Source organism: Lissotriton vulgaris, chromosome 6 (genome assembly GCF_964263255.1).
Source record: "Lissotriton vulgaris chromosome 6, aLisVul1.2, whole genome shotgun sequence".
NCBI classification, from domain to species: domain Eukaryota; kingdom Metazoa; phylum Chordata; class Amphibia; order Caudata; family Salamandridae; genus Lissotriton; species Lissotriton vulgaris.
In genome coordinates, this window is record NC_141694.1 from 951,386,388 (window position 1) to 951,410,087 (window position 23,700).

The following is a 23,700-nucleotide window of genomic DNA, read 5'->3' on the forward strand; positions in this document are numbered from 1 at the left end:
ATTTTTTGGGGTGTTGATGGGGCATGGCCATGTGGGTGGGGCCATTTTGAGGACTGGTACAGGCAGGGCCTGGCCATGTGATGGGGGTCAAGGGGCCATTTTGAAGCCAGGCAGTGTGCTTTGTGCCATAGGCCTGCATCCAATGTGCCTTGCTTTCAACCATTATGCCCAGGGTTACTCAGTGGTGCATGGGCCTAGTCTTTCTGTGGGGTGTCTTGAATGTAAACGTCATTGAGGGCATGGATGGCATCGGATTGTGGTGATTTTTATGTGTTTTTTGATTTTTTGGGGTGTTGATGGGGCATGGCCATGTGGGTGGGGGGTATTTTGAGGCCTGGTATAGGCAGGGCCTGGCCATGTGAGTGAGGGTCTAGGGGCCATTTTGAAGCCAGGCAGTGTGCTTTGTTGTGCCATAGGCCTGCACCCAGTCTGCCATGCTTTCATCCATTATGCCCAGGGGTACTCAGTGGTGCATGGGCCGAGTCTTTCTGTGGCGTGTCTTGAATTTCAACATGATTGAGGGCATGGATGGCATTGGATTGTGGTGGTTTTTGTGTGTTTTTCGATTTTTTTGGGGTGGTGTTGGGGCCTGTCCATGTGGGTGGGAGCCATTTTGAGGCCTGGTCCAGGCAGGGCCTGGCCATGTGGGTGGGGGTCTAGGGGCCATTTTGAAGCCAGGCAGTGTGTTTTGTGCCATAGGCCTGCATCCAATGTGCCTTGCTTTCATCCATTATGCCCAGGGTTACTCAGTGGTGCATGGGCCTAGTCTTTCTGTGGGGTGTCTTGAATGTAAACATCATTGAGGGCATGGATGGCATTGGATTGTGGTGATTTTTATGTGTTTTTCGATTTTTTGGGGTGTTGATGGGGCATGGCCATGGGGGTGGGGGCCATTTTGAAGACTGGTACAGGCAGGGCCTGGCCATGTGGTGGGGGTCAAGGGGCCATTTTGAAGCCAGGCAGTGTGCTTTGTGCCATAGGCCTGCATCCAATGTGCCTTGCTTTCATCCATTATGCCCAGGGTTACTCAGTGGTGCATGGGCCTAGTCTTTCTGTGGGGTGTCCTGAATGTAAACATCATTGAGGGCATGGATGGCATTGGATTGAGGTGATTTTTATGTGATTTTCGATTTTTTGGGGTGTTGATGGGGCATGGCCATGTTGGTGGGGGCCATTTTGAGGACTGGTACAGGCAGGGCCTGGCCATGTGGTGCGGGTCAAGGGGCCATTTTGAAGCCAGGCAGTGTGCTTTGTGCCATAGGCCAGCATCCAATGTGCCTTGCTTTCATCCATTATGCCCAGGGTTACTCAGTGGTGCATGGGCCTAGTCTTTCTGTGGGGTGTCTTGAATGTAAACATCATTGAGGGCATGGATGGCATTGGATTGTGGTGATTTTTGTGTGTTTTTCGATTTTTGGGCTGTTGTTGGGGCCTTTTGCCCGGGGGTACTCAGTGGTGCATGGACTGAGTCTTTCTGTGGGGTCTCTTTAATGTAAACATCATGGAGGGCATGGATGGCAGTGGATTGTGGTGATTTTTATGTGTTTTTCGATTTTTTGGGGTGTTGATGGGGCATGGCCATGTGGGTGGGGGCCATTTTGAGGACTGGTACAGGCAGGGCCTGGCCATGTGGTGGGGGTCAAGGGGCCATTTTGAAGCCAGGCAGTGTGCTTTGTTGTGCCATAGGCCTGCACCCAGTCTGCCATGCTTTCATCCATTATGCCCAGGGGTACTCAGTGGTGCATGGGCCTAGTCTTTCTGTGGAGTGTCCTGAATGTAAACATCATTGAGGGCATGGATGGCATTGGATTGTGGTGATTTTTATGTGTTTTTCGATTTTTTTGGGGTGGTGATGGGGCATGGCCATGTGGGTGGGGGCCATTTTGAGGACTGGTACAGGCAGGGCCTGGCCATGTTGTGCGGGTCAAGGGGCCATTTTGAAGCCAGGCAGTGTGCTTTGTGCCATAGGCCTGCATCCAATGTGCCTTGCTTTCATCCATTATGCCCAGGGTTACTCAGTGGTGCATGGGCCGAGTCTTTCTGTGGGGTGTCTTGAATTTCAACATGATTGAGGGCATGGATGGCATTGGATTGTGGTGGTTTTTGTGTGTTTTTCGATTTATTTGGGGTGGTGTTGGGGCCTGTCCATGTGGGTGGGAGCCATTGTGAGGCCTGGTCCAGGCAGAGCCTGGCCATGTGGGTGGGGGTCTAGGGGCCATTTTGAAGCCAGGCAGTGTGCTTTGTGCCATAGGCCTGCATCCAATGTGCCTTGCTTTCATCCATTATGCCCAGGGGTACTCAGTGGTGCATGGGCCTAGTCTTTCTGTGGGGTGTCTTAAATGTAAACATCATTGAGGGCATGGATGGCATTGGATTGTGGTGATTTTTATGTGTTTTTCGATTTTTGGGGTTGGTGTTGGGGCCTGTCCATGTGGTTGGGGGCCATTTTGAGGCCTGGTCCAGGCAGGGCCTGGCCATGTGGGTGTGAGTCTAGGGGCCATTTTGAAGCCAGGCAGTGTGCTTTGTTGTGCCATAGGCCTGCACCCAGTCTGTCATGCTTTCATCCATTATGCCCAGGGGTACTCAGTGGGGCATGGGCCTAGTCTTTCTGTGGGGTGTCTTGAATGTAAACATCATTGAGGGCATGGATGGCATTGGATTGTGGTGATTTTTATGTGTTTTTCGATTTTTGGGGGTGGTGTTGGGGCCTGTCCATGTGGGTGGGGGCCATTTTGAGGCCTGGTCCAGGCAGGGCCTGGCCATGTGGGTGGGGGTCAGGGGGCCATTTTGAAGCCAGGCAGTGTGCTTTGTGCCATAGGCCTGCATCCAATGTGCCTTGCTTTCATCCATTATGCCCAGGGTTACTCAGTGGTGCATGGGCCTAGTCTTTCTGTGGGGTGTCTTGCATGTAAACGTCATTGAGGGCATGGATGGCATTGGATTGTGGTGATTTTTATGTGTTTTTTGATTTTTTGGGGTGTTGATGGGGCATGGCCATGTCGGTGGGGGGCATTTTGAGGCCTGGTCCAGGCAGGGCCTGGCCATGTGAGTGAGGGTCTAGGGGCCATTTTGAAGCCAGGCAGTGTGCTTTGTTGTGCCATAGGCCTGCACCCAGTCTGCCATGCTTTTATCCATTATGCCCAGGGGTACTCAGTGGTGCATGGGCCGAGTCTTTCTGTGGGGTGTCTTGAATTTCAACATGAATGAGGGCATGGATGGCATTGGATTGTGGTGATTTTTGTTTGTTTTTCGATTTTTTGGCTGTTGTTGGGGCCTTTTGTCCAGGGGTACTCAGTGGTGCATGGACTGAGTCTTTCTGTGGGGTCTCTTTAATGTAAACATCATGGAGGGCATGGATGGCATTGGATTGTGGTGATTTTTGTGTGTTTTTCGATTTTGTGGCTGTTGTTGGGGCCTTTTGCCCAGGGGTACTCAGTGGTGCATGGACTGAGTCTTTCTGTGGGGTCTCTTTAATGTAAACATCATGGAGGGCATGGATGGCAGTGGATTGTGGTGATTTTATGTGTTTTTCGATTTTTTGGGGTGTTGATGGGGCATGGCCATGTGGGTGGGGGCCATTTTGAGGACTGGTACAGGCTGGGCCTGGCCATGTGGTGGGGGTCAAGGGGCCATTTTGAAGCCAGGCAGTGTGCTTTGTTGTGCCATAGGCCTGCACCCAGTCTGCCATGCTTTCATCCATTATGCCCAGGGGTACTCAGTGGTGCATGGGCCGAGTCTTTCTGTGGGGTGTCTTGAATTTCAACATGATTGAGGGCATGGATGGCATTGGATTGTGGTGGTTTTTGTGTGTTTTTCGATTTTTTTGAGGTGGTGTTGGAGCCTGTCCATGTGGGTGGGAGCCATTTTGAGGCCTGGTCCAGGCAGGGCCTGGCCATGTGGGTGGGGGTCTAGGGGCCATTTTGAAGCCAGGCAGTGTGCTTTGTGCCATAGGCCTGCATCCAATGTGCCTTGCTTTCATCCACTATGCCCAGGGGTACTCAGTGGTGCATGGTCCGAGTCTTTCTGTGGGGTGTCTTGAATTTCAACATGATTGAGGGCATGGATGGCATTGGATTGTGGTGATTTTTGTGTGTTTTTCGATTTTTTGGCTGTTGTTGGGGCCTTTTGTCCAGGGGTACTCAGTGGTGCATGGACTGAGTCTTTCTGTGGGGTCTCTTTAATGTAAACATCATGGAGGGCATGGATGGCATTGGATTGTGGTGATTTTTGTGTGTTTTTCGATTTTGTGGCTGTTGTTGGGGCCTTTTTCTCAGGGGTACTCAGTGGTGCATGGACTGAGTCTTTCTGTGGGGTCTCTTTAATGTAAACATCATGGAGGGCATGGATGGCAGTGGATTGTGGTGATTTTTATGAGTTTTTCGATTTTTTGGGGTGTTGATGGGGCATGGCCATGTGGGTGGGGGCCATTTTGAGGACTGGTAAAGGCAGGACCTGGCCATGTGGTGGGGGTCAAGGGGCCATTTTGAAGCCAGGCAGTGTGCTTTGTGCCATAGGCCTGCATCCAAAGTGCCTTGCTTTCATCCATTATGCCCAGGGTTACTCAGTGGTGCATGGGCCTAGTCTTTCTGTGGGGTGTCTTGAATGTAAACATCATTGAGGGCATGGATGGCATTGGATTGTTGTGATTTCTATGTGTTTTTCAATTTTTGGGGGTGTTGATGGGGCATGGCCATGTGGGTGGGGGACATTTTGAGGACTGGTACAGGCAGGGCCTGGCCATGTGGTGGGGGTCAAGGGGCCATTTTGAAGCCAGGCAGTGTGCTTTGTGCCATAGGCCTGCATCCAATGTGCCTTGCTTTCATCCATTATGCCCAGGGTTACTCAGTGGTGCATGGGCCTAGTCTTTCTGTGGGGTGTCCTGAATGTAAACATCATTGAGGGCATGGATGGCATTGGATTGAGGTGATTTTTATGTGTTTTTCGATTTTTTGGGGTGTTGATGGGGCATGGCCATGTGGGTGGGGGCCATTTTGCGGACTGGTACAGGCAGGGCCTGGCCATGTGGTGCGGGTCAAGGGGCCATTTTGAAGCCAGGCAGTGTGCTTTGTGCCATAGGCCTGCATCCAATGTGCCTTGCTTTCATCCATTATGCCCAGGGGTGCTCAGTGGTGCATGGGCCGAGTCTTTCTGTGGGGTGTCTTGAATTTCAACATGATTGAGGGCATGGATGGCATTGGATTGTGGTGATTTTTGTGTGTTTTTCGATTTTTTGGCTGTTGTTGGGGCCTTTTGTCCAGGGGTACTCAGTGGTGCAGGGACTGAGTCTTTCTGTGGGGTCTCTTTAATGTAAACATCATGGAGGGCATGGATGGCATTGGATTGTGGTGATTTTTGTGTGTTTTTCGATTTTGTGGCTGTTGTTGGGGCCTTTTGCCCAGGGGTACTCAGTGGTGCATGGACTGAGTCTTTCTGTGGGGTCTCTTTAATGTAAACATCATGGAGGGCATGGATGGCAGTGGATTGTGGTGATTTTTATGAGTTTTTCGATTTTTTGGGGTGTTGATGGGGCATGGCCATGTGGGTGGGGGCCATTTTGAGGACTGGTAAAGGCAGGACCTGGCCATGTGGTGGGGGTCAAGGGGCCATTTTGAAGCCAGGCAGTGTGCTTTGTGCCATAGGCCTGCATCCAAAGTGCCTTGCTTTCATCCATTATGCCCAGGGTTACTCAGTGGTGCATGGGCCTAGTCTTTCTGTGGGGTGTCTTGAATGTAAACATCATTGAGGGCATGGATGGCATTGGATTGTTGTGATTTTTATGTGTTTTTCGATTTTTGGGGGTGTTGATGGGGCATGGCCATGTGGGTGGGGGACATTTTGAGGACTGGTACAGGCAGGGCCTGGCCATGTGGTGGGGGTCAAGGGGCCATTTTGAAGCCAGGCAGTGTGCTTTGTGCCATAGGCCTGCATCCAATGTGCCTTGCTTTCATCCATTATGCACAGGGTTACTCAGTGGTGCATGGGCCTAGTCTTTCTGTGGGGTGTCCTGAATGTAAACATCATTGAGGGCATGGATGGCATTGGATTGAGGTGATTTTTATGTGTTTTTCGATTTTTTGGGGTGTTGATGGGGCATGGCCATGTGGGTGGGGGCCATTTTGAGGACTGGTACAGGCAGGGCCTGGCCATGTGGTGCGGGTCAAGGGGCCATTTTGAAGCCAGGCAGTGTGCTTTGTGCCATAGGCCTGCATCCAATGTGCCTTGCTTTCATCCATTATGCCCAGGGTTACTCAGTGGTGCATGGGCCTAGTCTTTCTGTGGGGTGTCTTGAATGTAAACATCATTGAGGGCATGGATGGCATTGGATTGTGGTGATTTTTGTGTGTTTTTCGATTTTTGGGCTGTTGTTGGGGCCTTTTGCCCGGGGGTACTCAGTGGTGCATGGACAGAGTCTTTCTGTGGGGTCTCTTTAATGTAAACATCATGGAGGGCATGGATGGCATTGGATTGTGGTGATTTTTATGTGTTTTTCGATTTTTTGGGGTGTTGATGGGGCATGGCCATGTGGGTGGGGCCATTTTGAGGACTGGTACAGGCAGGGCCTCGCCATGTGATGGGGGTCAAGGGGCCATTTTGAAGCCAGGCAGTGTGCTTTGTGCCATAGGCCTGCATCCAATGTGCCTTGCTTTCAACCATTATGCCCAGGGTTACTCAGTGGTGCATGGGCCTAGTCTTTCTGTGGGGTGTCTTGAATGTAAACGTCATTGAGGGCATGGATGGCATCGGATTGTGGTGATTTTTATGTGTTTTTTGATTTTTTGGGGTGTTGATGGGGCATGGCCATGTGGGTGGGGGGTATTTTGAGGCCTGGTATAGGCAGGGCCTGGCCATGTGAGTGAGGGTCTAGGGGCCATTTTGAAGCCAGGCAGTGTGCTTTGTTGTGCCATAGGCCTGCACCCAGTCTGCCATGCTTTCATCCATTATGCCCAGGGGTACTCAGTGGTGCATGGGCCGAGTCTTTCTGTGGGGTGTCTTGAATTTCAACATGATTGAGGGCATGGATGGCATTGGATTGTGGTGGTTTTTGTGTGTTTTTCAATTTTTTTGGGGTGGTGTTGGGGCCTGTCCATGTGGGTGAGAGCCATTTTGAGGCCGGGTCCAGGCAGGGCCTGGCCATGTGGGTGGGGGTCTAGGGGCCATTTTGAAGCCAGGCAGTGTGTTTTGTGCCATAGGCCTGCATCCAGTCTGTCATGCTTTCATCCATTATGCCCAGGGTTACTCAGTGGTGCATGGGCCTAGTCTTTCTGTGGGGTGTCTTGAATGTAAACATCATTGAGGGCATGGATGGCATTGGATTGTGGTGATTTTTATGTGTTTTTCGATTTTTGGGGGTGGTGTTGGGGCCTGTCCATGTGGGTGGGGGCCATTTTGAGGCCTGGTCCAGGCAGGGCCTGGCCATGTGGGTGGGGGTCAGGGGGCCATTTTGAAGCCAGGCAGTGTGCTTTGTGCCATAGGCCTGCATCCAATGTGCCTTGCTTTCATCCATTATGCCCAGGGTTACTCAGTGGTGCATGGGCCTAGTCTTTCTGTGGGGTGTCTTGCATGTAAACGTCATTGAGGGCATGGATGGCATTGGATTGTGGTGATTTTTATGTGTTTTTTGATTTTTTGGGGTGTTGATGGGGCATGGCCATGTCGGTGGGGGGCATTTTGAGGCCTGGTCCAGGCAGGGCCTGGCCATGTGAGTGAGGGTCTAGGGGCCATTTTGAAGCCAGGCAGTGTGCTTTGTTGTGCCATAGGCCTGCACCCAGTCTGCCATGCTTTTATCCATTATGCCCAGGGGTACTCAGTGGTGCATGGGCCGAGTCTTTCTGTGGGGTGTCTTGAATTTCAACATGATTGAGGGCATGGATGGCATTGGATTGTGGTGATTTTTGTGTGTTTTTCGATTTTTTGGCTGTTGTTGGGGCCTTTTGTCCAGGGGTACTCAGTGGTGCATGGACTGAGTCTTTCTGTGGGGTCTCTTTAATGTAAACATCATGGAGGGCATGGATGGCATTGGATTGTGGTGATTTTTGTGTGTTTTTCGATTTTGTGGCTGTTGTTGGGGCCTTTTGCCCAGGGGTACTCAGTGGTGCATGGACTGAGTTTTTCTGTGGGGTCTCTTTAATATAAACATCATGGAGGGCATGGATGGCAGTGGATTGTGGTGATTTTTATGTGTTTTTCGATTTTTTGGGGTGTTGATGGGGCATGGCCATGTGGGTGGGGGCCATTTTGAGGACTGGTACAGGCTGGGCCTGGCCATGTGGTGGGGGTCAAGGGGCCATTTTGAAGCCAGGCAGTGTGCTTTGTTGTGCCATAGGCCTGCACCCAGTCTGCCATGCTTTCATCCATTATGCCCAGGGGTACTCACTGGTGCATGGGCTGAGTCTTTCTGTGGGGTGTCTTGAATTTCAACATGATTGAGGGCATGGATGGCATTGGATTGTGGTGGTTTTTGTGTGTTTTTCGATTTTTTTGAGGTGGTGTTGGAGCCTGTCCATGTGGGTGGGAGCCATTTTGAGGCCTGGTCCAGGCAGGGCCTGGCCATGTGGGTGGGGGTCTAGGGGCCATTTTGAAGCCAGGCAGTGTGCTTTGTGCCATAGGCCTGCATCCAATGTGCCTTGCTTTCATCCATTATGCCCAGGGGTACTCAGTGGTGCATGGTCCGAGTCTTTCTGTGGGGTGTCTTGAATTTCAACATGATTGAGGGCATGGATGGCATTGGATTGTGGTGATTTTTGTGTGTTTTTCGATTTTTTGGCTGTTGTTGGGGCCTTTTGTCCAGGGGTACTCAGTGGTGCAGGGACTGAGTCTTTCTGTGGGGTCTCTTTAATGTAAACATCATGGAGGGCATGGATGGCATTGGATTGTGGTGATTTTTGTGTGTTTTTCGATTTTGTGGCTGTTGTTGGGGCCTTTTGCCCAGGGGTACTCAGTGGTGCATGGACTGAGTCTTTCTGTGGGGTCTCTTTAATGTAAACATCATGGAGGGCATGGATGGCAGTGGATTGTGGTGATTTTTATGAGTTTTTCGATTTTTTGGGGTGTTGATGGGGCATGGCCATGTGGGTGGGGGCCATTTTGAGGACTGGTAAAGGCAGGACCTGGCCATGTGGTGGGGGTCAAGGGGCCATTTTGAAGCCAGGCAGTGTGCTTTGTGCCATAGGCCTGCATCCAAAGTGCCTTGCTTTCATCCATTATGCCCAGGGTTACTCAGTGGTGCATGGGCCTAGTCTTTCTGTGGGGTGTCTTGAATGTAAACATCATTGAGGGCATGGATGGCATTGGATTGTTGTGATTTCTATGTGTTTTTCAATTTTTGGGGGTGTTGATGGGGCATGGCCATATGGGTGGGGGACATTTTGAGGACTGGTACAGGCAGGGCCTGGCCATGTGGTGGGGGTCAAGGGGCCATTTTGAAGCCAGGCAGTGTGCTTTGTGCCATAGGCCTGCATCCAATGTGCCTTGCTTTCATCCATTATGCCCAGGGTTACTCAGTGGTGCATGGGCCTAGTCTTTCTGTGGGGTGTCCTGAATGTAAACATCATTGAGGGCATGGATGGCATTGGATTGAGGTGATTTTTATGTGTTTTTCGATTTTTTGGGGTGTTGATGGGGCATGGCCATGTGGGTGGGGGCCATTTTGAGGACTGGTACAGGCAGGGCCTGGCCATGTGGTGCGGGTCAAGGGGCCATTTTGAAGCCAGGCAGTGTGCTTTGTGCCATAGGCCTGCATCCAATGTGCCTTGCTTTCATCCATTATGCCCAGGGGTACTCAGTGGTGCATGGGCCGAGTCTTTCTGTGGGGTGTCTTGAATTTCAACATGATTGAGGGCATGGATGGCATTGGATTGTGGTGATTTTTGTGTGTTTTTCGATTTTTTGGCTGTTGTTGGGGCCTTTTGTCCAGGGGTACTCAGTGGTGCAGGGACTGAGTCTTTCTGTGGGGTCTCTTTAATGTAAACATCATGGAGGGCATGGATGGCATTGGATTGTGGTGATTTTTGTGTGTTTTTCGATTTTGTGGCTGTTGTTGGGGCCTTTTGCCCAGGGGTACTCAGTGGTGCATGGACTGAGTCTTTCTGTGGGGTCTCTTTAATGTAAACATCATGGAGGGCATGGATGGCAGTGGATTGTGGTGATTTTTATGAGTTTTTTGATTTTTTGGGGTGTTGATGGGGCATGGCCATGTGGGTGGGGGCCATTTTGAGGACTGGTAAAGGCAGGACCTGGCCATGTGGTGGGGGTCAAGGGGCCATTTTGAAGCCAGGCAGTGTGCTTTGTGCCATAGGCCTGCATCCAAAGTGCCTGGCTTTCATCCATTATGCCCAGGGTTACTCAGTAGTGCATGGGCCTAGTCTTTCTGTGGGGTGTCTTGAATGTAAACATCATTGAGGGCATGGATGGCATTGGATTGTTGTGATTTTTATGTGTTTTTCGATTTTTGGGGGTGTTGATGGGGCATGGCCATGTGGGTGGGGGACATTTTGAGGACTGGTACAGGCAGGGCCTGGCCATGTGGTGGGGGTCAAGGGGCCATTTTGAAGCCAGGCAGTGTGCTTTGTGCCATAGGCCTGCATCCAATGTGCCTTGCTTTCATCCATTATGCCCAGGGTTACTCAGTGGTGCATGGGCCTAGTCTTTCTGTGGGGTGTCCTGAATGTAAACATCATTGAGGGCATGGATGGCATTGGATTGAGGTGATTTTTATGTGTTTTTCGATTTTTTGGGGTGTTGATGGGGCATGGCCATGTGGGTGGGGGCCATTTTGAGGACTGGTACAGGCAGGGCCTGGCCATGTGGTGCGGGTCAAGGGGCCATTTTGAAGCCAGGCAGTGTGCTTTGTGCCATAGGCCTGCATCCAATGTGCCTTGCTTTCATCCATTATGCCCAGGGTTACTCAGTGGTGCATGGGCCTAGTCTTTCTGTGGGGTGTCTTGAATGTAAACATCATTGAGGGCATGGATGGCATTGGATTGTGGTGATTTTTGTGTGTTTTTCGATTTTTGGGCTGTTGTTGGGGCCTTTTGCCCGGGGGTACTCAGTGGTGCATGGACAGAGTCTTTCTGTGGGGTCTCTTTAATGTAAACATCATGGAGGGCATGGATGGCATTGGATTGTGGTGATTTATATGTGTTTTTCGATTTTTTGGGGTGTTGATGGGGCATGGCCATGTGGGTGGGGCCATTTTGAGGACTGGTACAGGCAGGGCCTGGCCCTGTGATGGGGGTCAAGGGGCCATTTTGAAGCCAGGCAGTGTGCTTTGTGCCATAGGCCTGCATCCAATGTGCCTTGCTTTCAACCATTATGCCCAGGGTTACTCAGTGGTGCATGGGCCTAGTCTTTCTGTGGGGTGTCTTGAATGTAAACGTCATTGAGGGCATGGATGGCATCGGATTGTGGTGATTTTTATGTGTTTTTTGATTTTTTGGGGTGTTGATGGGGCATGGCCATGTGGGTGGGGGGTATTTTGAGGCCTGGTATAGGCAGGGCCTGGCCATGTGAGTGAGGGTCTAGGGGCCATTTTGAAGCCAGGCAGTGTGCTTTGTTGTGCCATAGGCCTGCACCCAGTCTGCCATGCTTTCATCCATTATGCCCAGGGGTACTCAGTGGTGCATGGGCCGAGTCTTTCTGTGGGGTGTCTTGAATTTCAACATGATTGAGGGCATGGATGGCATTGGATTGTGGTGGTTTTTGTGTGTTTTTCGATTTTTTTGGGGTGGTGTTGGGGCCTGTCCATGTGGGTGGGAGCCATTTTGAGGCCTGGTCCAGGCAGGGCCTGGCCATGTGGGTGGGGGTCTAGGGGCCATTTTGAAGCCAGGCAGTGTGTTTTGTGCCATAGGCCTGCATCCAATGTGCCTTGCTTTCATCCATTATGCCCAGGGTTACTCAGTGGTGCATGGGCCTAGTCTTTCTGTGGGGTGTCTTGAATGTAAACATCATTGAGGGCATGGATGGCATTGGATTGTGGTGATTTTTATGTGTTTTTCGATTTTTTGGGGTGTTGATGGGGCATGGCCATGGGGGTGGGGGCCATTTTGAAGACTGGTACAGGCAGGGCCTGGCCATGTGGTGGGGGTCAAGGGGCCATTTTGAAGCCAGGCAGTGTGCTTTGTGCCATAGGCCTGCATCCAATGTGCCTTGCTTTCATCCATTATGCCCAGGGTTACTCAGTGGTGCATGGGCCTTGTCTTTCTGTTGGGTGTCCTGAATGTAAACATCATTGAGGGCATGGATGGCATTGGATTGTGGTGATTTTTATGTGTTTTTCAATTTTTGGGGTGTTGATGGTGCATGGCCATGTGGGTGGGGGCCATTTTGAGGACTGGTACAGGCAGGGCCTGGCCATGTGGTGCGGGTCAAGAGGCCATTTTGAAGCCAGGCAGTGTGCTTTGTGCCATAGGCCTGCATCCAATGTGCCTTGCTTTCATCCATTATGCCCAGGGTTACTCAGTGGTGCATGGGCCTAGTCTTTCTGTGGGATGTCTTGAATGTAAACATCATTGAGGGCATGGATGGCATTGGATTGTGGTGATTTTTATGTGTTTTTTGATTTTTTGGGGTGTTGATGTGGCATGGCCATGTGGGTGGGGGGCATTTTGAGGCCTGGTCCAGGCAGGGCCTGGCCATGTGAGTGAGGGTCTTGGGGCCATTTTGAAGCCAGGCAGTGTGCTTTGTTGTGCCATAGGCCTGCACCCAGTCTGCCATGCTTTCATCCATTATGCCCAGGGGTACTCAGTGGTGCATGGGCCGAGTCTTTCTGTGGGGTGTCTTGAATTTCAACATGATTGAGGGCATGGATGGCATTGGATTGTGGTGGTTTTTGTGTGTTTTTCGATTTTTTGGGGTGTTGATGGGGCATGGCCATGTGGGTGGGGGCCATTTTGAGGACTGGTACAGGCAGGGCCTGGCCATGTGGTGGGGGTCAAGGGGCCATTTTGAAGCCAGGCAGTGTGCTTTGTGCCATAGGCCTGCATCCAATGTGCCTTGCTTTCATCCATTATGCCCAGGGTTACTCAGTGGTGCATGGGCCTAGTCTTTCTGTGGGGTGTCCTGAATGTAAACATCATTGAGGGCATGGATGGCATTGGATTTGTGATTTTTATGTGTTTTTCGATTTTTTGGGGTGTTGATGGGGCATGGCCATGTGGGTGGGGGCCATTTTGAGGACTGGTACAGGCAGGGCCTGGCCATGTGGTGCGGGTCAAGGGGCCATTTTGAAGCCAGGCAGTGTGCTTTGTGTCATAGGCCTGCATCCAATGTGCATTGCTTTCATCCATTATGCCCAGGGTTACTCAGTGGTGCATGGGCCTAGTCTTTCTGTGGAGTGTCTTGAATGTAAACATCATTGAGGGCATGGATGGCATTGGATTGTGGTGATTTTTATGTGTTTTTTGATTTTTTGGGGTGTTGATGGGGCATGGCCATGTGGGTGGGGGGGCATTTTGAGGCCTGGTCCAGGCAGGGCCTGGCCATGTGAGTGAGGGTCTAGGGGCTATTTTGAAGCCAGGCAGTGTGCTTTGTTGTGCCATAGGCCTGCACCCAGTCTGCCATGCTTTCATCCATTATGCCCAGGGGTACTCAGTGGTGCATGGGCTGAGTTTTTCTGTGGGGTGTCTTGAATTTCAACATGATTGAGGGCATGGATGGCATTGGATTGTGGTGGTTTTTGTGTGTTTTTCGATTTTTTGGGGTGGTGTTGGGGCCTGTCCATGTGGGTGGGAGCTATTTTGAGGCCTGGTCCAGGCAGGGCCTGGCCATGTGGGTGGGGTTCTAGGGGCCATTTTGAAGCCAGGCAGTGTGCTTTGTTGTGCCATAGGCCTGCACCCAGTCTGCCATGCTTTCATCCATTATGCCCAGGGGTACTCTGTCAGTGGTGCATTTTATTGGTCTTTCCATTTTGGGGGGTGGGTATAATAAAAATGCTTACTTGCAAACTATTAACTGAAGCGCTACATATGCAACATTTATTTAACGGATGTTCCTCTGGCTTTGTTTGCTTTTAGAGTGCAGAAAGACGAATCATCAGCCTCATCGTTCCTCATCAGTGCCAGGAACAAGTCCTGCTGCGGTGTGTGCAGCACAACGTCATGTGTGGCCACAGACAACTCTGCAACTTGTTCAACTGCGGCCTGCTGTTCTGACATCTGAATAAGTTGGCCCCAAAAAAAGTTGCCTGTAGCTCCTCTAGCAAGAAAGTTGCCAGTAAGGCGCAGAAGAAGCAAGTGGCGCCACTTACCAAGGAGACTGGTGTGCCGACCGCCGCATTTTTTTGGAAAAAAAAGTACCCCAGAAGCAGCAACAGCAGCGTGGTCTGCTGGGGACCAAGCTGGGAGCAGCACCTCTGCTCCATTGGGCTCAGTGCCTCCACCACCACGCCAACTTAGGTCCAAGCCCTTGAGTGCTGCAGAGGCAGCCAGTATAGTTGTTCAATCACCATTGACCAGTGATGTTGGCTCATCGCAAGAAAGTAGCAACATCCCTCAATCAACACAGGTTGTTGTAACTCATCTGACGAGTGTTCAACAACCACAGCCGAAACAACAACCACATGTGCAAGTACAAGCCTAAGTACATGTAGAAGGAGAGGCGGCGCAAGGAGAGGTGCAAGCAGAGGTGCATGGAGCGGCACAAGTGCCCACAATAGTTGTTCCTCCCGAAGTAGGGGCACATCAGGAAATCGACATTCAAGCCGAGGTATCATTTGAGGTAGCCGCTCCTCCTGATGATTCATTGTCTTCCAGATCCCCAGCAAGGAAAAGATCAAGGATGTTGTCTACATCTTCTTCAAGCCCCCTTCCTTCTGATGATATGGATGAAAATTGGGAACCACCAGTGCCGTCTGAGAGTGAGGCACACCATGATCTGACAAAGGAAGCTTAGCGTAAAAGGAAGGTCCCCAAATGTCTCATAGTTAAGGAGTGTGATGATGACGCTGAATAAGAAGTGGCATATACTCCTGCTGATGAGGACTCTCACGACGACGACGCAGTCATCATAGGCGTCACTCCAGCCTCAGCGAGCATGCAGCAAACAGACATTTTTACCCTATCCCGAAATGCTGCTGAGCGTGATGTTGGCGACGTGTCAATGGGACCACCATAAATGCAGTTAACTAGTACACCACCACCTACAGCTTCCATATTTTCTCGCCAGAAGGGACCTCCATCCACCTCGACCTCCATTTCCTCAATTAGTGGTGCTGTAAGTGCACAACGTAGTAAATTTCGGCAACACACATCCTCCACTTCATCTGGCATTAGCATTCCCAGTATCGCCTCCTCCGCCCCCCACAGACATTTGAAGTCCGCAGTTTGGGAATTCTTTAGTGTTAGCCAAACAAGGGAAAACATAGCCATTTGTACCATTTGTAAGGTTCGAGTTAGTCGTGGTAAGCTTGGTACCAACTATGGTACCGGAAGCCAGAGAGGTCATCTTGAGAGACAGCACACTGTCAAATGGCATGCGCACCTAAGAAAGATCAAGGCAGCCCGAATTGCAAGTCCACAAATTGTATCCGTTGATGTTTCATCTGATGATGACGAGGAGGAAGAAGAGTCAAACATTTCTTCAGTTACACCCAGTACCCCTGTCAGCAGCACACTCCCTGCAAGATATATGAGCCACGCTAAGAGTGTGGGAGAGAGTGAGACACCAATGCGAAAAAGTTCATCATCACTGAGCGTAACTGGGTCGAAGAAGTCATCATCATCCTGTAAAATGGTCCAGCCCACCATTAGAGGCATGTTGTTTTCAGATGCGCCATTTGAACGCAACCACCCAATGGTGCGTCTGTATAACACTAAGCTGGCTAAAATGCTAGCGCTGGACCTTCTCCCTTTTTCTTTTGTGGAAGGGGTGGGTTTTCTTGAAATGGTGGCTACGCTCTGCCCTAAATGGAAGGTTCCTAGCCGGTTCTATTTTGCCAGAGTTGAGGTTCCAGCACTACATGAAGATGTGCTGGAGGTGATTGGGGCAGCTTTGCAGAAGAGTGCTGTTCACACTATACATCTGACAACAGACATGTGGACCAGTTGCCAAGCCCTTGATTACATGTGCATCACTGCACACTGGGTCTCTTTTTCAGGGGTTACAGCAAAGCTAAGCGCAGGTGTTGACACGGACAAAGTTTATAAAGCTGCTCGGAAACATGCAACACTAGCCATGTTTGCCATGGAGAAAAATCATACAGGAGAAAACATTTTGCATGAGTTTAACACAAAGGTCTTTCAATGGCTGTCCCCAAGAAAATGCATGATTGGTTATGTTTCCATGGATAATGGCGCCAATGTAGTTAAGGCCATGGATAAGGGTAACTATTTCAGAGTGCCGTGTTTGGCGCACTGTATAAACCTGGTTGTTAAAAAATTCTTGAGTGAAGAAAGTCCAGTCTACGAGTTACTGACCACCTGCCGAAGAATGTGCACACATTTCAACCATTCTTTTAAGGCCCGGAAGCAGCTGAGGTGCCTGCAACATGAACGTAAAGTGCCAGTGAAAGCACTCACCCAGGAGGTGGTAACATGTTGGAACTCATCCTTCTACATGCTTGAGCGTCTGTATGAGCAGTGTGCGGAAGTCAATCAGTATTTCTTTAAACTGGGTTCACCTATGATAGACCTGAGGATACAGGTGGAGCAATGGGAGCTAGTTAAAAGCCTGACAGACATGCTTCGTCCTTTTGAGGTCTTCACGCGTGCAGTCAGCAGGGAGGACTGTAATTTGGGAAAAGCTATCCCATTGTTGCGCATGCTAGAGCACCAACTGAAGGCGGTGTCTTCTACCTTTCAAAAGATGGAAAGCAAGAAGCATTTGAGTTGGCGGAGAAGTTATTACAGCGCCTACTTCGCGATGAACGTCTTGAAAAGATCCACACAGAACAGCATTACATTTCTGCTACTATTCTGGATCCACGGTACAAAAAGGCAGTGGCAGGCAGAGTATTCGTTCCTTTTGATGACGCAGATGTTACAAAGTACAAACATTGGCTAGCTGTGTCAGCCAGTCGGTTTGAAAGAGAACGGCAGGAAATTGAAGGAAAAGGCAGTACATCAGCATCAGCAGGCCATCCGGAGTAAAAAAAATCCACTTCTGCATCTGTGGCTGTGGCGGAAGTGAATGATTTTCCCTCTCAGCCGTTAACGACACCAGCAACCATATCATCTGCACCAGACACAACAGTAATATTGTGTGAAGAAGAGGATTGGCTATCTCAGCTTGGGTTTGCTTCTCAAAAGGTCCCAGAAAAAAGTAAGCAAAGTGGAGGAACCCTGGAGAACCTTGAGTCGATGGTGCAGGCCTATCTGAATGACTCAACAGAGGTCTATGTTCATCATGACCCATTGGCGTATTGGCATGGGAAAAGAGGTGTGTGGCCAGAGATCACCAACCTGGCTATAAATTACTTGTCTTGCCCAGTCGCAAGCATATCTTCTGAACGTGTTTTCAGTGCTGCTGGGTGGCATTGTAACTTCCAAAAGGACCCGCCTCTCGCCCAAAAATGTGGAGAGGTTAATGTAACGGGGGTTTCTTGTAAAGCGCACTGTTACTCTACCCGAGTGTCCTGGTGCTGTAGACCGCTGGGGAACCCGTCCTGGTTTTCTCTGTGAGATGGTCCCTTTCTGGGTATCTCCAGGGTGAGACCGGGCATCCCCGGCGTCTGTGGGGGGCCGTTGTAGAGATGAGGCAAGCTTAATGCCCAGAGTTACCGAGTGTGTTCCCTGGTTAGAGTAGGCACTGAGGCGAGAATTATTGAGTCTGTTGACCCCTGGTCCACGACCCTGCCGCGTCGGGAATTGAACCCTGGTCCCGGGCCGTTCTCTGCTTACAGGTCTGCCGCCTCTAGCCAGTGAGCCACACCTCTCCACAATGATCAAGATGAATCAGCACTTCATACCACCAGATTACAAAATACGAGAATGCACGCATGAAGAAGACAAGGAGGACACCAACTTAGATGAGGGAAGTTCTTCTCTGTTAACTGACCTACTCCCGTCTGACTTCGCAGAGTTTGAGGACGAGCTCTTCTTCCATTACACCGAGCCCTGAAAATGAGTCAATGAATCACTAACTTTCTTTTTCGTCCTTATTCACTTTTATTCCTGTGTGTCTGTCTTTCTTTGTTTTGCAAAATCTATATAAAAAAACTTTAATCACAAAAACAAGCCCATCCGCAGAACTGTCTTCACTTATTTGCTTATTGATTTGAAGGTGCTGCAGTCTGCATTCCTCAGGTTCACAAGTAACACAAGAACATGCTCCTCTATCCTCCTCCTCCAGACTCCTATTTCCCTCAAAGAAGATGGCTGGATTACACCCAATGAATAAAGACTCTGCACTTGTGGGGGTGTTCTACTTCTTTGCGGGTGAGTTGACGGGTCTGGGGCATTGCTGTGAAGGTCTAATACCGGATAAAAGTGGTTTGGAGAAAATCGGAGCAGAAAAAGTTTTTGAGCTTTTGCATACTTGCCTGTCTTTGGGGTGCTGTTTGGGGGGATTCCAGGTTTTTGTGGATGGGTTTTGGGGCCTGGGAGCACTGCTGGCACAGTCTAATGTTGATTGCATTTGTTTTTCAGGAAATCCATGGTGGAAAAGGGGAGTTAGGGCCTAGCTGCACAGCGCATTTGGACAGAATTGAAGGTAGGCCCATTTTTGCTTTTTGCCTGTTTGGGGGTGTTCTGCTTTTTTGCGGGTGGCTGCAGGGGTCTGGGGGCATAGCTCGGAAGGTCTAATATCGGAATCAAGTGTTTTGGACCAAATCCATGGTGAAAAAGTTTTTGCGTTTTTGCTCACTTGCCTGTCTTTGGGGTGCTGTTTGGGGGGCTTCCAGGTTTTTGTGGGTGGGTTTTGGGGTCTGTGAGCACTGCTGGCACATTCTAATGTTGATTGCATTTGTTTTGCAGGAAATCCATGGTGGAAAAGGGGAGTTGGGGCCTAGCTGCAGAGCGCATTTGGACTGAATTCCAGGTAGGCCCAAAGTTTTCTAAGTGTGGCTTTTCCCGGGTTTTGTCTTTTGGCTTGTTGGGGGTGTTAAACTTGTTTTCGCCCGGGTTGACAGTTCTGGGGCCATTGCTGGGAAGGTCTAATACCCGAAAGAAAGTGTTTTGGAGACAATCCCTGGGGAAAAAGTTTTTGCATTTTCGGAGATTTCGCTCACTCTACCGTTTTCGGGGGGCTGTTTGTGGGGGTTCCTGGTGTTTGTGGGGGGTTTGCGAGTCTTGGAGCAATGCTGGGTATGGGTCGGCCAAAAAAAGGTGCCCACAGACAGACAACCGCTCCCTGGTTTGGGGAGGCACTGCGTCTCGCCAAAAGGGACTGTAAGCGGGCAGAGAGACAATGGAGAGTGGCATATGATGACTCGATGAAAGAGGTCTATCATATCAAGAGACGTATCTATCATAATAGAATCCGTACTGAGAAAGCCACATACTATGCAGACAGAATCCAGAGAGCAGAGAATTCTGCCAAGGAACTGTTTAGTATATATAAGTCTCTAGCCACCCCTAAAACTGCGAGTCTAGATAAAGATCTCTCAGTAGCAGCATGCAAGCGCATCGCTACTTATTTTGGAGATAAAGTATCTAAAATCTATGCTGCTTTCCCTGAAATGCCTCATGCAGCGGAAGAGCCAATAGACCTAGCAGCAGAGGAAGATGATGGTAATCAGTTACTTAACTTTATCACCCCTTCACCGGAAGAGCTAATCAAAATCTGTAAGTCTGTTAAATCTGGTTCCCCTCGAGATCCCGCACCCCCTAAAAGATTGAGTAACAGCTTGGAGACCTTGGAACCCTACATCAGGCATGTGCTAGATGTCTCCTTCCGATCCAGTTCTATACCCGAGGACTGGAAACAGGCTGTGGTGCTTCCCCTCCGCAAGAAGCCTAACATTAGCTTCGAGAATTTGGACAATTTGCGCCCCATCTCCCTGCTGCCTTATCTCTCCAAGGTAGCGGAGAAGGTGGCAAACAAACAGCTGATGACATATGTAGAGGAAGGCAACCATCTTCATCCTACCCAATTTGGATTCCGGCCCCGTCATTCGACTGAGTCCGCCCTTCTGAGGGCTACTGAAGCCCTCCGGCAGGGTGCTGACGAGGGACAAACAATGGCGCTAATTTTACTAGATCTTAGCGCCGCGTTCGACACTGTGGCACATTCCATCCTGCTACAGTGTCTGGACAAGGTCGGGGTGAAAGGGGCAGCGTTGAAATGGCCGGGGTTTCCAAGTGAGGCAGGGTGACCACTACTCGGAGCGAATTCCTTTGGACCAGGGGGTGCCGCAGGGCTCGTCCCTGAGTCCAACACTTTTTAATCTTTATGTCGCTCCAATTGCCACCTTAGTAGAGAGTCACGGCCTCAGCTTGGTGTCGTATGCCGATGACACGCAGCTGGTTATCTCCCTATCGCGCGCACCCGATCTTTCGGTGGACATCTTCAGAGCATGCATGCAAGACCTGGCTGCCTGGATGTCCGCCAATTGCCTCAAGCTTAATGGAGGCAAGACCGAGGTGCTGGTCGTGGGGGGCCGCCAGTCTGCGTGGACGTCGGCATGGTGGCCATCTTCCCTGGGCCCAACACCCACCCCTTGCCAAAAAGCAAGGAATCTGGGCATCTGGTTTGATGCCGCCCTCACCTTTGGCCCTCAGATTAATCAGGTGGTGGGACAATGCTTTGGGACCCTCAAAAGCCTCAGAAAGACGCTGAAGTTCTTGCCTGTGAGAGCCCGACAGACCTTGGTACATGCACTAGTCACTTCGAAGATGGACTATGGCAATCTTCTGTATTTAGGTACCCTGGAGAAGAATCTCAGCCGCTTACAGGTCCTACAGAACGCTGCTGCACGACTGGTGCTTAGATTACCCAGAAGAGCTGCTTCTGCAGCGGCTCTCCGGTCCTTGCACTGGCTCCCGGTCAGAAGCAGGGTAGAATTCAAAGCACTCTGCACGTGCCATCGGATCATTCATGGGAAATCCCCTCTCCCCCTACAAGGACTCTTGACACCTTATGAGCCTTCCCGCTCGCTAAGATCTTCTGGCTCTGGACTCCTGGCTGTCCCTAAGGTGTCCAGAGCTCGGATGGGGGGTAGATCTTTCAGATACCTTGCAGCCGCCAGATGGAATCAACTGCCCATGGCGCTATGACTAGAGCCATCTGAGTCAATTTTCAGAGCTAAGCTCAAAACTGCTCTATTCGCCTAGTAGGTGTGCCGCTTTTGTAGGGTCCAGGAATAAAGTAGCTCCTCAGCGCGGGGACACGCCGTTGTTGCGTCACCATGCGCTTTACAAAACCCCCAAAATAGAAATAGAAATACTTTTGCTTGCTTGCAAGTGGTTTGAATACAATCCATGGTGGGTAAGGGGGATTTGGACCTACTTTACTTTCAAAGTACGCTTTGTCACCATTTTCTACTAGGCCTTGTTTTTTGAGATCTGATTGGGGGTCTTCTACATTTTTGCGACTGGGTTTAGTAAGGGTCTGGGAGCACTGCTGGGAAGGTCTAATTTTGTTCTAAAACACAGTTTACAGTACACCTAGCTTGAGGGGAAAGATCCGCTAAATTAATTCGCCCATACTTATTTATCCTTCAAAAGGAGACTCAGACAGAGTACGCACTTTCAAAAATATTGTACTGTCTATTAGGAAACTCAAAGTGTGACTTTTTGCACTACACAGCGTACATACCTTATATTTATTTGTCAGTGGTGTTCTAATATCACTTCCTGTTTTTCCATGAATAATTACAGGCCAGGTTTCAGCCTGTGCAATGGGAAAAAAAGGATGAAGTCAGGCTTCACATTAGCGAGCCGCAATTCAGCATCCGCCAGGCAGGCAGTGGACAGGGTGTCTTCTGGTCACCAACATTGATGGACGGAGCGTCAGATGGAATGGAGGAGTCCCGCTAATAAGAGGAATGGTTGGATGCATGCAACTTCCCAAATTCAACAGGACAACTACAACAACATACAGATACAGTATCCGTTCTTTTCTAATTATCTTTTAAGTAATGTTATTGCTGTGAACTTCTATGAGTGTGACTCTGCATTTCTTTGATCTCTGCTTCTAAATTCATCCCTACAGCCATTGTATAGGTTTTACTTCTGCTATTTTTCAAACCTAATTTAATGTACAAAGTGTTTCTCTGAGTGCAGAGATAGGCAAGTGAAAACGCATAATTATTACTGCAGCCCTGTACTGTCGCATTCTTTCATTCACGGTTGTCAAAAGTACTACTTACTTTTCAGTAACCATGCATGCAGTAGTGCATGCACTTCCTTTATGTCACTTAAAAGATTTATGGATAGCTTTGTACAGAAAGATTTGTTTATCTTCAATTATTGTTTGTCCATGCTGTGCTTTTTTTTTCTTCTCTCAACAAAACTTTCCCAAAAACCCCCATTCCCATCCATTTTCCAAACCCTAACCCTCTTCCCCCGGGCTGTGTGGTTTTGATTGATGTGTGACTAAATGAAAGCAATAATTCCACACACTTGCTGGGGAGGATAAGGTCATATTAACAGGCTGGTGAAGGAATCCGAGGATATATTCTTACTCAGCTTGACACAGACCCATGACTATTGGCAAATGAAAGCAGATTTTCATGTGCGCCATCAACTTGATTGATCATCAAGAACATCCTCCTCCTAGACGTAGCAAATGATTACGCTGCTGTGTCCTTCACCTTCAGTACTATTTCTTGTAGTAGTAGCCAATGTTAAAGAAATTCAACGCAAGTAGTAGTTATACTTTCAATACTTTACCATTTGTTAGGCTACATTGTGGCACTGTTCTAGTGTACTGTCACCTGCTATATTCTCTATCGTACCGTTCTAATGCTACGGTAAGGACAAACAAGGTTTCATTTTCTTTATTTTTCATATGCTGCAACTGCCACTGTGTAACACCATTAGTACCACCGTAATGATGACATTTCATCCGCCCAGGATTGCCAACCTTAATCGCCATTTCCCGTGCAGCCAGCCCTGTGCCTAGCCCTATTTCCAAACACAAATTACAGGTAAGATAAGCGTTTGGGGGGAGGTAGTATAATGGAGTATTAGGAGAGACGAGAGACTGACGGTAGTACTAGTAAAGTCCTAGAACTATTGAATTCACTTACTGTGTGAGAGGCACTTAGTTTTGAAAACATTTGGGCAATTACTTACACAACTTGAATCAAGATGCCACTTAAGTTTCAGGAAAACAAACTTACTGTTAAACCCCCACCCACCAGCCTCAAAAGCAGTAAAAAACACGTATGCTAAGATAAAGTTTAAAGTATATTTATATCCCTAACATAAATAATCTTGCGTAAGACCCTACCCACCCCCACTCCCTAACCCCAACGAATGTCCGTGAAAAGTCCAAAAAACCCAACTCCCAATTCCCACCCCCAGAAGTCTTTAAAAAAGAGGCAAGGGACAGTCTCCTCCTACTGCTGGCTGCTGTTCACTTTTCGGGCCAGGTCGGCATGCTACTTGCGGAGGGTCTCGAGCAGGGTTTTGGTGTTCAACAGCTCTTGCTTGAGGTAGGACACCCTGAGTGAAAGGCGGTGCAACCTTTTTTTGGTACTGCTGTGGGGGCAGCTGATTTTTTTGCTGCTCGGCGGTGGCGGGTGGCTGCGGTACCCCGGCTCCGTACCGCTGGAGACCTGCTGCGCTGACTGGGTGACCCAGGGAGCGTAGAGGAGGATGCAGC